Source organism: Patella vulgata, chromosome 3 (genome assembly GCF_932274485.2).
Source record: "Patella vulgata chromosome 3, xgPatVulg1.2, whole genome shotgun sequence".
NCBI lineage: Eukaryota > Metazoa > Mollusca > Gastropoda > Patellidae > Patella > Patella vulgata.
The window spans coordinates 34,796,429-34,811,060 of NC_065881.2; positions in this window are offsets into that span (position 1 = coordinate 34,796,429).

Sequence of the window (14,632 nt, forward strand, 5' to 3'; positions counted from 1 at the left end):
GGACACCTTATTAACTGTCTAGGCTGGCCTCGGAGTTAATGATTTATAGATGCCCTGTCATCTTAAATTTTAGTGGGCGTAGTAATTCTTACTTTAACTACAAGCCTAATATATATACTATTGCACTATTGGCATATTGCTATCCTTAACTAAGGCCTAGCTGACTTCATTAGCTCAGTCGGAGCAGAACAGTAGGACGTTAAGCCCCATTTCATTTCTTAAGACCTCTTTTGCAGGACGCCAGCCAATTATAGTTGCCCTATCATCACAAAGCTAGTGGATGTAGTAATCTCCTACTAGTACTATTGCTATCAGTAAAAGGTCTAGTTTACTATAAAATGATAAAAAAAAATCATGCCTCTTCTGGGACTTAGTCCAACTACTGGTTTGTCCCACATGCCCATCAATCAATAGAAGAAAAAAGTGAATTTCTATGCCAAACTTTTCCTTGCCAGTACTAACTATCCCCCCTCCACCACCCCCGGCCCCTTCTTCAGGAAATAAAAAGAGACTGATTCTGCCTTTATATATAGTGATTATGTAATATACCCCGACACCCTTCACAACCACCACCCTTGTTGCTTTAGATTTTAGAGATTCTGGTAAAATTAGAAGGGTAAGCTAGACAAATGAAGCTCAGACCACTTTGATTCGGAGGGGAGGGTGTCGGTGAAATGAACGGACTGATAGGTATGTCAAAAATAAAGATCACAAAAACAAAATTTTAAAACTCAAAACTTTTGATACTTTTGGCTAGACAGCCTTATTTAGATTATTTGAAAATGTGTCTATATTGTCATGTCTTATTGACTCAATGTGTGATTGGATCTGATTTTTTATTGGTTTTTATAACTAGGCTTGTCATTAGGTCACCTAAAAAAAAAATAGTTGGTGATCGTCCTTTTTTTCAAAAAATGTGGGAGGGAGGGGGGGAGGTTTTTTTTTTTTTTAATGAATATACAGAATAAGCAATATACTTCAGGAATATTAACCTTTTATTTCATGTCAAAACACAACTCATCTGCATATAAAGCCGCTGATCGTCATTTGAATTGTTCAGATTAATTATTTAAACTTTAGATATTCCGGCTTGGGTTTAATATCAGATAATAATATAAAGAGATTTATAACTGAACACTTAGGCCTATAGGTGGTGCTGGTTTAATGTTGCAGGATATCAAATGTTGCAAAATTTTCAATTCATATCATGTCTTTGGACTGATATTCTTTGTAGACATTCAACTTTCATAATATTGTATTTTGCGAAAAGTAAGACCAGAAGAACCCGTATAGTGTGTGAAAAAAAACCCGAAAAAAAAACATTTTGCATAATGACTTACGATCACTAGATCTAATGATCAGTCGATTTAGTCATTCATAGAATTTCATACCACCAATGGCCATTCCGAAAAATCTGTTGTTACATTTATTCGAGAGACTGTTCCATGTCATTCAGAATCGGCGAGACGTCCATCTTAACATATAGTTCCAGGTTGTATTGTAATTCAAATTATTGTATTTGGTGCTGTACGCGTGCAAACGAAAATGTCGGCCATTGCTGCCGTTAAACAGGTCGCAATTTGTTTATTTCATTCAGTCCTACGCATTTTTTTAAGAGTATTGGAACACGTGTCAATAATTATATCCACTTCATTAATTCTTGCGCTTAGGAATTTCTTAGTCTGGCTATTTTTGTAACTTTAACCATTGGTTTTAAACGTCGTAAGAAGGTAAATTTTGAAAATAAAAAATAAAAAAAAATTCTGGTCGGGTAGAATTTTCTGGGCGGGCGGGGACGATCACCAACTAATTTTTTTTATGTCGCCTTAATTAACAATAAATGGTGTGAAAAGGGTCTTGTATATATTGCTACCGGAGTTTTATACTATAAAGTGTGATTTAATTAACTTTGTTTAATGTGTATATTACTAAGAAAATTTTACACATTTGTCAACCAATTTAGTGTATTGCATTCAACACTTGACTAGATCAGGAAGGTCTCTGTCTCGGCTACTACTAAATAATAAAATATTGGTTTGTAAAGGAATTGAATCGCCACCAAATGTCTCGTTATATATGAAATAAAATGATATTTACCAATTAAAATATTTATTGTCATGCAAACATATGATCCGAATGAGCCATAAATCTGGTCCCAGTCAGCCAAGAATATGGTCCCAATCAGCCACAAATCTGGTCCCAGTCAGCCACAAATCTGGTCCCAGTCAGCCAGGTCCCAATCAGCCATGGTCCCAATCAGCCAATTACCAACTAGATATATGATCTGCCCCCTATTGACTTTGTAGTGAAATATTTTCAAAATCACTATATAATTAGCGTACTGTTCTCGAAAATAAGTTATCTTAATCGGTGCTGATCACGTGACTGCATAATCAAAACAATAAATCAACCAATCACTAATGATATCTATGGTCAGACACGTAAATAAAGGTTAAGGTATTTCCAGCAATCTTGTAGACAAGGTTTACATCAATCATCCCTCAATCAAAATATGCAAACTCATCACGAGGCTTAAAACGATAAACGTAATAAAAGACTTCACCTTTACACCAATTAAATGCCCATGTGGACAAATTGCGACCACGTCACACCTGCTAATCAACTGTAATCAATTAAACAAAGAACGTCAATCCGTAATTAAGAATCTAGCAGAGAGGGGAAAAACTCTCTGTCTCAAATCTCTCCTTTCTCCACAACCCGACGATAGATACTGGACATCACAACTTGTCTGGGATTTTATTGAGAATATAGGGATGACCAAATATATAAAATAATAAAATTAAACAGTAGGGCGGAACGTAAAAATGTCCTCTAGAAGGAAGCGTAAACCGCCCTACACTAATAATAAATATAGGCATGACCAAATAAATCAATTAATGAAATTAATCAATTAACAGTAGGGCGGAACGTAAAAATGTCCTCTAGAAGGAAGCGTAAACCGCCCTACACTACTAATAAAACTCCGATAAAATTAATAAAGCAATTAATAAAATTAATCAATTAACAGTAGGGCGGAACGTAAAAATGTCCTCTAGAAGGAAGCGTAAACCGCCCTACACTACTAATAAAACTTCGATAAAATTAATAAATCAAATTATACAATGTAGGATGAAGCGAAAAATCGTCCCCTAGAGGGAATCGCCACCTGTCCTACACCACAAATAAAACTATTAATTAATAAATCAGGGTGATAGCGCAAAAATGTCCCAATAAGAGGGAAACACTACACACCCTGAAATATTCTTTACACTTTTATTTATTTGACTAAATAAGTTTTGTCACCGGCCGGGTGTATCGTTCATCACATTCACAAATCAAATAAGACTTGACTAATTATGTTCATCATAAACTTGAAAATTTATTCATCTCCAAATAAGTCATTACGTAGCAGCATATATCTACATATTATTATAAGTCTGTAGGAGTTTCATATGGCTAACCGCCTCACAACTTCATTAGAAAACTTATTGGCTGACCGCCGAGCTAACCGCTCCACCACCTGTCTTCCTCTCGCCCCCTCGCTTCTCCAGCACGCGCCAAAACCCACGTCATGCATAATTATAATTAACCGACTCATCTCCACACAGTTAAAGGGAGGCAACTACATTTAATAATTCCTTAAATAGATTTCCTAATTAATCAAAGGGACCCGAATCCTGACATCCTCCCACACTTAGCTTGAATGACGTCCTCGTCATTATAATGTTATTATGAAGATGTACACACATATTTAAATTCAACTCATTTTAAAACAATGAATAATAATTCAACATCTAATATTAACATTTCAAGTGATGATAGAAACTAATGGTTATTATTATGACTCCAACAAGCATTTATAAGTTTACCAAATAACAATTCATACGAAAATAACACAAAATTCTATAACTATTTCTTATAGTTCCATATTTACTATAAACTACATGTACGGTACTTCAAGATTCTCAGTTTTCATAACAACAGCCAATATCATAATATCAAAATGTTTCTTTTAACTTTCTAACCTACGTAGATGTATATTACCAACAGTTCAATTAGACTTTAATAGTTTTAAGAATTAATTATTATATTGTCCACATTTTGCTGCATCACCATATAAATATAATTCAAAACCATCATAATGTTTTGTAAAGCGCTGTCTTTTAGATTGTCCCAACACTGGTTGATTAACATATTCAACTTGAGGGTTAACAAGTGTATTTGGTAACAAATTATCATTACTGTCATTATCACACTGAGGAATTTCAGTGGTATCGGTATCACTATACACATTAGGTTCATGTAATACAGGAGTGGGGAATTTCACATAACCAATTAAATTGTCATCCTCATCAGAAGAATAATAATCACAGTCATATTGTTCGGTATTCACTGAAGGATAAGTACACTGTTTCTGTTTTGTATACCGACACTTCTCATTATTATTATTTATAATTTTATCTTGGAATAAAGTTCGATTACACACTTTCTTCAACTTGTTATGATGAATCATTACTTTTCTACCATCATTTCTCTCTACTTTATACAACACAGGGTTATCTTTGAATTTCTCAACTACACGACCACTGTGGTCCCACGTTTGATTAATACAGTCCTTAATTAGCACATTGTCGCCAACTTCTAAAGATTCTAATTTATAACGATTATGAGTAAGTTCTAAATTACTACGAGCAAATTGAACTGCTTTTGTAAACTTCCTTTCCAAATTCCTAGCGTAATCATTTATACTCGAAGTTTTATTGTCAACATTCATTGTAGGAAACATCATTTCAGCAGGAAGTTGGGTTTCACGACCACGATGTAGGAAGTTAGGAGTAAATCCTGTTGCACTATGGACTGTTGAGTTATGCGCCAAAGAAAGAAAGGGCAACATATCAACCCAACGATAATTATTATTTGTGTACACTTTTAGCATACTTTTTAAAGTATTGTTCCACCTCTCAATAGCACCATTACTTGTAGGAGAATAAGGAAGAGTTCTGACACCTTTAACATTAAGTACATTACACATTTCTCTAAATAGTTCACTTGTGAAATTACTTCCACGGTCGGACAAAATTGTTTTAGGAATAACACCTTGTTTACAGAAGTATTCTCTCACTAGAGTATCAGCAGTTTCTTTCGCAGTTAAAGTCCTTAAAGGGAAAGGTTGTGAAAACTTAGAGAAATCGTCCATTACACATACTGCATAAAGATATCCTTCTTTCGATCGAGTTAAAGGAACTATACAATCAATACAAAGTTTTTGATCTGGAGACATGGGCCTTAACGGTTCTTATAAAGGAGGCACTTGGACACTACGTTTACATGCAACACACGATTTACACGAGTTAATCCAATTTTTACAGTCTCTTTTCATACCAATCCAAAAGAATTTTGAACGCAATCTATTAAGTGTATTGGCAACACCTCTGTGACCAGCTAAGATATGATCATGCATCAATTCCAGAATTCTATATCTAAATTTTTCAGGAATGATAAGTCTATGCACATTATCATCTGGATGTACATACCATAATAGTCTATACTCAATTTTACATTTAGAATAAATGTTCCAATAAGATCTCAGCTCAGTATTATCTACAATCTCTTCAAGGGAACACTTTTACCATCATTAATCCAACCAATAACGACAGAAAGATATTTATCATCAGACTGTGCAAGTTCCATCTCCTCTTTAGATAAATAGGATAACCATGAAGAATCTTGCAAATTTACTGCAGTCACAACATCATCTTCTGTAATCAAACAATCTTGACATTTTTCATATGAAGGATACCTCGAAAGAGCATCAGCAACCCGGTTCGACATACCTGGGCGATGACGTATTTCAAAATCATAATTTGACAATATTTCAATGTATCTAGCTAAAATTGCTGACTGCTTTGATTGGCTCGACATCAAGTAAGTTAGGGCACGACAGTCTGTTCGAAGAATGAATTTACGACCTAATAAAAAATGCCTGTACTTTTGTACAAAATAAATCATTGACAAAGCTTCTTGTCTATGGGCTGAATAGTTTTTCTCTGCACCATTTAACTGTCTCGAACCAAAAGCTATAGGTTTATCTTGACCATCAATTTCCTGTGATAAGACAGCACCAATCGCAAATCCACTTGCATCGGTTGTCAACAGAAATGGCTTATCAAAGTTTGCATGAATAAGAATTCTTTCAGTTTTTGGAAAGCATTTTGTCTTTCATCTGTGAAGTTCCATTTAACATCATCTTTAGTTAATTCTGTAAGGGGGGTTGACATCTTTGCAAAGTCCTTAATAAATTTTCGATAATACTGTAACATTCCCATAAATTTTCTGATATCTTTTACATTTTCAGGACACGGCCAATCTTTGATAATCTGTATTCTATCAGGATCCATCTCGATACCATCGGAAGAAATCTTATATCCAACAAAACGTGTTTCTGTCTTAAACCAGGTACATTTAGAAGGTTTGATGTGTAGATTGTGTTTCTTAAGGCGGGCAAGGACCTGTCTTATGGCTTCAACATGACTAATTTCATCTTTACTGCATATTATGATATCATCTATGTATACGAAACATACTGTTCCTTCAAGATCGCCTAAAACAGCCTTCATCATACGACAGAAACTTCCAGGGCTTCGATTCAAACCAAATGGGGTACGGCGATATTGAAAAGTACCTTCAGAACATACAAAGGCTGAGATTGGTCTACTTTCCTCATCTAAAACTTGTTGGTGGAAACCAGACTTTAAATCAAGATTGGTGAAATATTTCATTCCATGTAGTTGGCTTAATACATCTTCGATGTTGGTTATTGGAAAAATTTCATTATACACTTGGGCATTAACTCTTCTAAGATCTACACATATTCTTATACCTCTATCTTTTTTCTGTACTATTACTAATGGGCTTGACCAGTTACTTGTGCTTTTCTCTATGGTTCCAGCATCTAACATTTTCTTCAGTTCTTCTTTTAGATTCTCCTTAAGGTGGTAGGGTACTCGTCTAGGCAATGACTGAATTGGCCTGACATCAGGTTTTAATTGTATCTTGTGTGGTACAATGTCACATTCTCCCAAATCCCATTTATTTCTGGAGAAAACTTCATGATAATCAGCACACACATTTTCTAATTTCTTCTTACAGTCAGGAGAAATGTCAATGCTTTCAAAGTCTACAATTTTGTCATTTTTCACATCTTCAGGGCGTTTAACAGTTAAATGATTAGAATTAAATTGAATTTCACTTGTACTTTGAACGATTCTATTCAATTGGCTCATTGATTTTGAGTCTAATTCAGCAAGTTCATGGAAAAATGCTTCCACTTCTTCAACTTCACCAAAACAGCTTCCACGCTTGACTTGAATTGGCTTGCAGGTTTTATTTACAACAAGTATATTTACTAAGTCTCTTTCAGGTTTTACGAAACAATTAGTTACAACAAGTCCTTCCATCTGAAAATTACCATTATGATTAATACTAAATTGTCTATTATCTAGGTTAGGCACATCTTCAGAGTCCCAGTTTACTTCAGCTAGTACTACACGTTCTGAATAAGGGGGAATAACTGTGTTTTTAACAAGTATTGTTTTATTTGAAGGTATTTGCTTTACATCGGTCAGGGGCTTTCCATTTGAAGAAACTAACATCAAGTCTTGACCTTCAATAGTGAATACATTTCTCAATAGATCTACATTACAATTACAACCATATCTTCTCATGAAATCAGTACCTAAATTAAGATCGCAATTCAACTTTCCAGTTACCAATATTGTATGGGAATAAGTTTTATCATTCATGGGTAAAGTGATTGCTGCAACAAATGATCCTGCAACTGGCAAAGTTTGTTCAGATGCTACAGAAACTTTAGTATTAACGTGTCGCAAGTTTATCTCTGGTAAATGTTTATTCAGCCACTTCAATGATGAAATAGAAATATCACTTCCGGTGTCGGTAAGTGCTCTGACATCAATTCCATCTAACTTAGTATTAATAAATACACCTTTATCTGGGTGAAAACTTGAAACAACTCCAGAATTTCCAACTTCTATTTTCTCAGCTATAGGTTCAATTCTTCTTACATCTTCCCAAACTTCTTCAAGTTTCATTTCAGGATACAATACATTTTCTAAATTAATTGTATTGGTACTTTGATTAGGGTTTTCTGGTTGTCTCATTTCTGGTTGATTCTGGTAGGAATACTTGTAACTTGAACTATATTCAGAATCTGAATTCTAAGTCCCTGGTTGTGTATGGTGTCGAGCTCTTTGAGATAAGACTCGCGAGCAGACCCATACACAATACACCCATAATCGAGTTTTGCTCTAATTAATGCTCGATATAATCGAAGCAAGACCTTACGGTCTGCTCCCCAGTCAGTATTTGATAGGACTCTCAATATGTTGAGGGCTTTCAGACATCTAAAATATAATCATGTATGTACAAATTTCTTTACAGATATTCTATCAAGTCAAATCTGATTGAGTATGAAAACTGTGAAGAAAATGCTTTAATAAAATGGTACAGATAGGGAATATAGATGATGCTGCCAAAGGTTAGCTAAACTTATTTTATAGACATGTAGAATATTTTATAAGATAAAATGGCTTTAAATGTTCAACATAAAAACATGATAATTTTGAGACAAGTTGCTGCATGGTTTCTTTTTGCAGGATATATTCTCTCTATGCAGAAACCCTGTCTTGTAAAAGTGAAAAGGTCGCAAAATTGAGCCCCAGTTATGAGAAATTGTCCCTGAATCTGAAACCAGTGAATATGGTTTCTACAATTTATATTCATCATCAGATTGCACTGAAAAGAAATCTTTCAGTGTATTGCATGCTTCTGTAAGTGTCATATCTCGAGCTGAAAAAGGACATTTAATTTCAATGAGCTCAGTCTCGCCTTTATCACAAACACTTGCATCTGGTGTAGCACCTAAAAATGGAAAAGCTGGATTTATGACAAGTCCAATGTAATGAATATGATTCCCGGGCTGCTTGATATACATTTGTTTTGCAATGGTTTCATTTGCTCACCCATAAGAAGTGGGAACAGAATAAAAATGAATTGTCAAATGTGTTATCTAAAAATGAATTGTCTATTTCTTTCTTTCTTTTCATAACGCTCCAAAATTTGAGGCCGTAACACAACTTTCTTTCGTTCATCTAAATTTTATTAATATTTCTTGTGGAATCTCTATTTTTATGGCTTCATCTTGCTTTACATCTATTTATTTCCACTCAACTGTCAATTTAAAACTGACTATGGCTGACTTATATCTGTTGCGTTTTAACAAATTTTATGTGATTCCTTATTGAGAAACCAGCGGCTGCCAGGCAGGATACGCCCACATTTTCGAGAATTTTGATTTTTTTGCAAATGAAAAATAGTGAAAAATCCACATTAATGGGCTTTAAAACATCCACAATTGGTCGTGGCTTAAAGAATCTGTCTCCTATTACCGAAATGAATACATTTCAGGATAGCCTGGCTCATGGTCGAATGTTTGGTATTTGAATATTTCAAAAATTCGAATTTCGCCTTTGATGTTTTCCGTGCCGACAAGGTTGCTTTGAGTTTAGCTTGTTTTGACTTCGCGCATGCGCATCGCTGGAAACAAAGGTACCATGAGTACCAAATTCCGGCGAGGAACTTTTCACGCTGGTACCTAGGTGCCCTGAGAAATTCAAGGCGATACCTGCATTCGTTCAGGTCGTTTGTTCTTCACACGGTTCCTGTCGTTCGGCTTTTTCCGCCATTTACGGCTTCAGTAACTGCGAAAAAAGTGGAATAAGTAGAGTTGAGCAAGCCGAGCCTAGTTTACACTAGATAACAAACCTTAATCCCTCAATCCTCCGTGTTTCGAGATTGAGATGAGGCCATTGCCTTCAATGTAGCACATGCGGGAGCGATTCGCACTCGGCATTTGTAAACAAAATTGACAATATTTTTAATCAAAACAACGATTGGTCTTTGTTATTTATAATATTTCTGCCATACCCAACTACAATTAAGCATATAATCCTACCTTAAACGGGTACAAATCCCCTCTTTTTAAATCAAAGTGACAGTAGATCGCTTTTTCCGACATTTTAAATTTACGTCTGTACACACATAAAGGCGGGGCCTCGTGTGCAATAGCCAATCAAAGTACCCATCTGATCAGAGTTGCGCAGTAGGTATTACGGCGTAATTATGAACGTCCGAATCAATTTTGATAAAAACAAGGGAGTGTCTATTTTGCCGGCACCGGCAAAACTTCCGTTTACGCTATTTTGCCGTCACTTCCGTTCGACATGCGCTGTTGTGCGATTCTTGATATATTCCACCATTTTGACGACTCTGTCTTTAAAGTTCGGCGCAGAAGCACGATTTTACGGGAAAAACAAAAAACACTGACAGTCTTAGTACTTAAATTAAAAACCAAATTCCGCAGAACAGAAATGCGCCCTCGACCAAAATAGAATAATATTCTAAATGCTTTTCTACAATTTACATTTATTATCTTATTTTCTTTTAAGAGTTTCTACCATAGAAATTCAAGAATGGCTATTTCGTCCCTTTATAAGAAACGGAGAAAGAAGTAATGTTAGACAAAAGAGGAATAAAACTGTTGGGTTAGGGTTAGGGTTCTGGTTCTGGTTATGGGTTAATGTCAGACGGCAAAGTAGCCCACGAGTTGAAATAGCCGGCATCATTGCCAAAGCGAAAGTCCAGGAATAAGAGAACTGCGCATGTCAAACGGAAGTGAAAATGAACCAATCAGAGCGCGACTGCCGGCAAAATAGACACTGCCTAAAAACAACGCTTCATTTACTTTATTTTCAATATTTGCTGATAAATGAATGTTGTTTCAGTAGACTGGACTGCGTATGTGTAATAAGTACTAATAGTATAAAATTAACTTATTTTTAAGATGGTACACACATTAATAAAGAAATTGAGTTTGCCACTTGGAACTAAAGGCATCCAATCGTAGCTAAAAACAAGCACAACAGTATATCTCATCGTTTTTAGTTACGTTCTCGTAGCTAAGTTCGCGACTTTTTCACCGATTTTGATAATTATTTTTTGTTGTTCTTTTTTCTTATATGATACTTGATATAATCCATGTCACGTGACGATGAATATGAAAGCTTTCATATCTGCATGGGACAGTAGCAGATGTAGTTATTATTATTTATTTATTTTTTTTTTTGTGTGTTTTTCCTGCAAATCTTATATCTCAGAATCTAACCGTGGGATCTTTCTGAAACTTTGACCTACCCCCCCCCCCCCAAGAATGGGTGGTGGCTTTGGAATAGGTTTGTTTTCAAAACGTTTTACACATCCGAAATCACCGAATTTTACGAACGAATGCATTTGACCTACATTGCTGTAACTTTGTGACTTTTTGACCTATTTTACTAAAAAAAAAATTCTTTGAGTACCTTGAATCATTTACTTAAAATCTGCAATTTCGGATTTTCGAATTTCAAAAATTCGTCGCTGTGTTTTCGAACCGGAAGTTAAAATCAATTTGACAACTTCTTTAATAGTTGCACGATTTTCATGAAATTCAGTCTGTAAGTAGATCTTACCGATACAACTTGAAAAATGTCATTAGAAATTTTCTGTATTATCTCCCCTTGATGAAATTAAAGATCAAAGTTTTAAAAAAAATCGACGAAATATAGGTCCGTTTGCTTTAAAATGGTTTTTCTTTACTAGTTACGACACTACTGATTCGTACACAAAAAATTGAGTTTGTAGCCCAAACCGGAAGTGCCACCATCTTGAAATGTGAAATATCGCTAAGGCTTTTTTGATATTTTACTTACAGACAAGGGGATTATATTTTCCAAATCCTTGAAGGAAAGCCCATAAAATGTAGGCAGTAGAATTTTGATTTATTATTATTATTATTATTATTCCAGCATATTTATAGTGCACCCTTTCATATAACATGTTCAGGGGCACTTTACAAAGTGACAATGTAAATCACACATAAACAACAAGATTATGGGCATGTTAACGATTGTATACAGAGTCAGTTAAAAGCCTGATTAAATAAATGTGTTTTAAGTTGTTTTTTTAAAAGAATATAGAGATGTACAACATCTTAAACTAAATGCTAGATTATTCCATAAAACAGGTGCTTGATAACTAAAAGAGTGCTGACCATAAGAGACTAGTTGAACAGTTTTGGGCTTTAAAAGTAGTTTATCTGATATACGTAATGTTCGGCCAGGTGTATAAAGTTCTAAAAGATCTGAGAGGTAAACAGGAGCTAAATTAGTTAAACATTTAAAAGTAAGTAATAAAATCTTAAAATCAATTCGATATTTAACAGGTAACCAGTGTAAATTATATAAAACAGGAGTTATGTGGTCACATTTCTTAGTTAAAGTAACAAGTCTAGCGGCAGTATTCTGTACTTTTTGTAATTTATCTATAATCTTTAAAGGTAAACCAACTAAAAGTGAATTAAAGTTATCTAATCGAGAAGTGACCAGAGAATTAACAAGTGACTTGAATTGAAAATGAAAAATAGTGAAAAATCCACATTAATGGGCTTGAAAACATACACAATTGGTCGTGACTTAGAGAATGTGTCTCCTATTACCGAAATTATTACATTTCAGGATAGCCTGGATCATGGTCGAATGCTTGGTATTTTAATATTTCAAAAATTCGAATTTCTCCTTTGATGTTTTCCGTGCTGACAAGGTTGTTTTCGAGTTTAGCTGGTTTTGATTTCGCGCTAGACAGGAACCAACGGTACCATGAGTACTAAATTCCGGCGGGCAACTTTTCACGTTGGTACCTAGGTACCCTGAAAATTTCAAGGTGATACTTGCATTCGTTCAAGTCGTTTGTTCTTGTCACCTGCCTTTCGTCGTCCGATTGTCCGAAAACCATGAAATTTGGACACAATACGCCCATTACCACCCCGGACTCTGTGCTTTACCCCCATTTTGATCCCATTAAAAAAAAAAAAGAGTTTTAGCAAAAAAACGATTTTCGGAATTTAATATTGGTTTTAACCCTGTAATACCCAGACATGATATACATATTATTATAATCCCTATGAAATATTTTAATTATTTACAGCTATAATATGAATTATCACTTATTCCCCGTTAAATAAATATCGGTCACCGGGTGCAGCTGTACAACTTCAAGGACTCTGGCCTCAAGTCAATTTACGGCTTCCATGAGGGGAAAAAAGTGGAATTTCGCCGTGACACCGGCACCGATTGTCCGAAAACCATGAAATTTGGACACAATACGCCCATTACCACCCCGGACTCTGTGCCTTACTCTCATTTTGATCCGATTAAAAAAAAAAAGAGTTTTAGCAAAAAAAAAATATTTTCGGAATTTAATATTGGTTTTAATTAATTTTGAAATTGCAAATGCAAAGAGATTTTATCGCCTCTTCCGTGTGTGATAGGTATTGGTACTATACACATTATCCTTAAAAGACAATTTTTTAAAATGACCATAACGATGTATCGACACTAGAAACCGAAATCGCCTATTTTGACCTTTTTTGACTGCTGAGGCATCCTTCCGGTGGTCCAAATCTCTGGAATTTCTAGCGGTTGGCTGCGCCTCGATGATACTTATCACATATTAAAATGAGAAAATGTTCAGATATCAAGAACAATAAAAATTCGATAAAATACGGCAATTTTTTAAGCAAAAAAACTTTGATGGTTGGGGGTGGGTTTTGAAATTATTTTGAACGTTCTCGGAATCCTACACTCTTCTATTTTTAATATGTGATAGCTAGAATCCCAAGGTATATTCTGTGCAAATTTGAAGGCAATCGGACCACAGGAACGTTGCCTTGGCAGAGCAAATCAACCCAGTCGCGAAAATTTGCTCATTCTTCAAAGTTATAATATTGTGTTATGACCGCCATCTTAGGTACACCGTCACTTACCAAACCACTCCGAAATATACTCAAAATCCCAAAATCGACCATAATTTCTTTTGACTTCGCGCATGCGCCGCGCTGGAACCAAGGTACGTTGGTACCTAGGTGCCCTGAAAAATTCAAGGCGATACCTGCATTCGTTCAGGTCGTTTGTTCTTCACACGGTTCCTGCCGTTCGAGTTTTTCCACCATTTACGGCTTTAGTAAGGGCGAAAAAAGTGGAATTTCGCCACGACACCGGCGCCGATTGTCCGAAAACCATGAAATTTGGACACAATACGCCCATTATCACCCCGGACTCTGTGCCTTACTCCCATTTTGATCCGATTAAAAAAAAAGAGTTTTAGCAAAAAAAAAAAAAAAGATTTTCGGAATTTAAATTTTGTTTTAATTAATTTTGAAATTGCAAATGCAAAGGGATCTTATCGCTTCTTCCGTATGCGATTGCTATTAGTACTATACACATTGTCCTTAAAAGACATTTTTTTAAAATGACCGCAACACTAAAAACCGAAATCGACTATTTTGATATTATCATATATTAAATATTATATTGCATGCGGTTAATTTTATACGCCCACATTGAAATGTGGTCGTATATTGTCGTCGCCCACGTCCGGCCGGCTAAAGTTAATATCCGATTACTTTAAATTTATACAGTGTTTAAGGTCATGAGACGAAGAAGCCTACTGATTTTCAGCG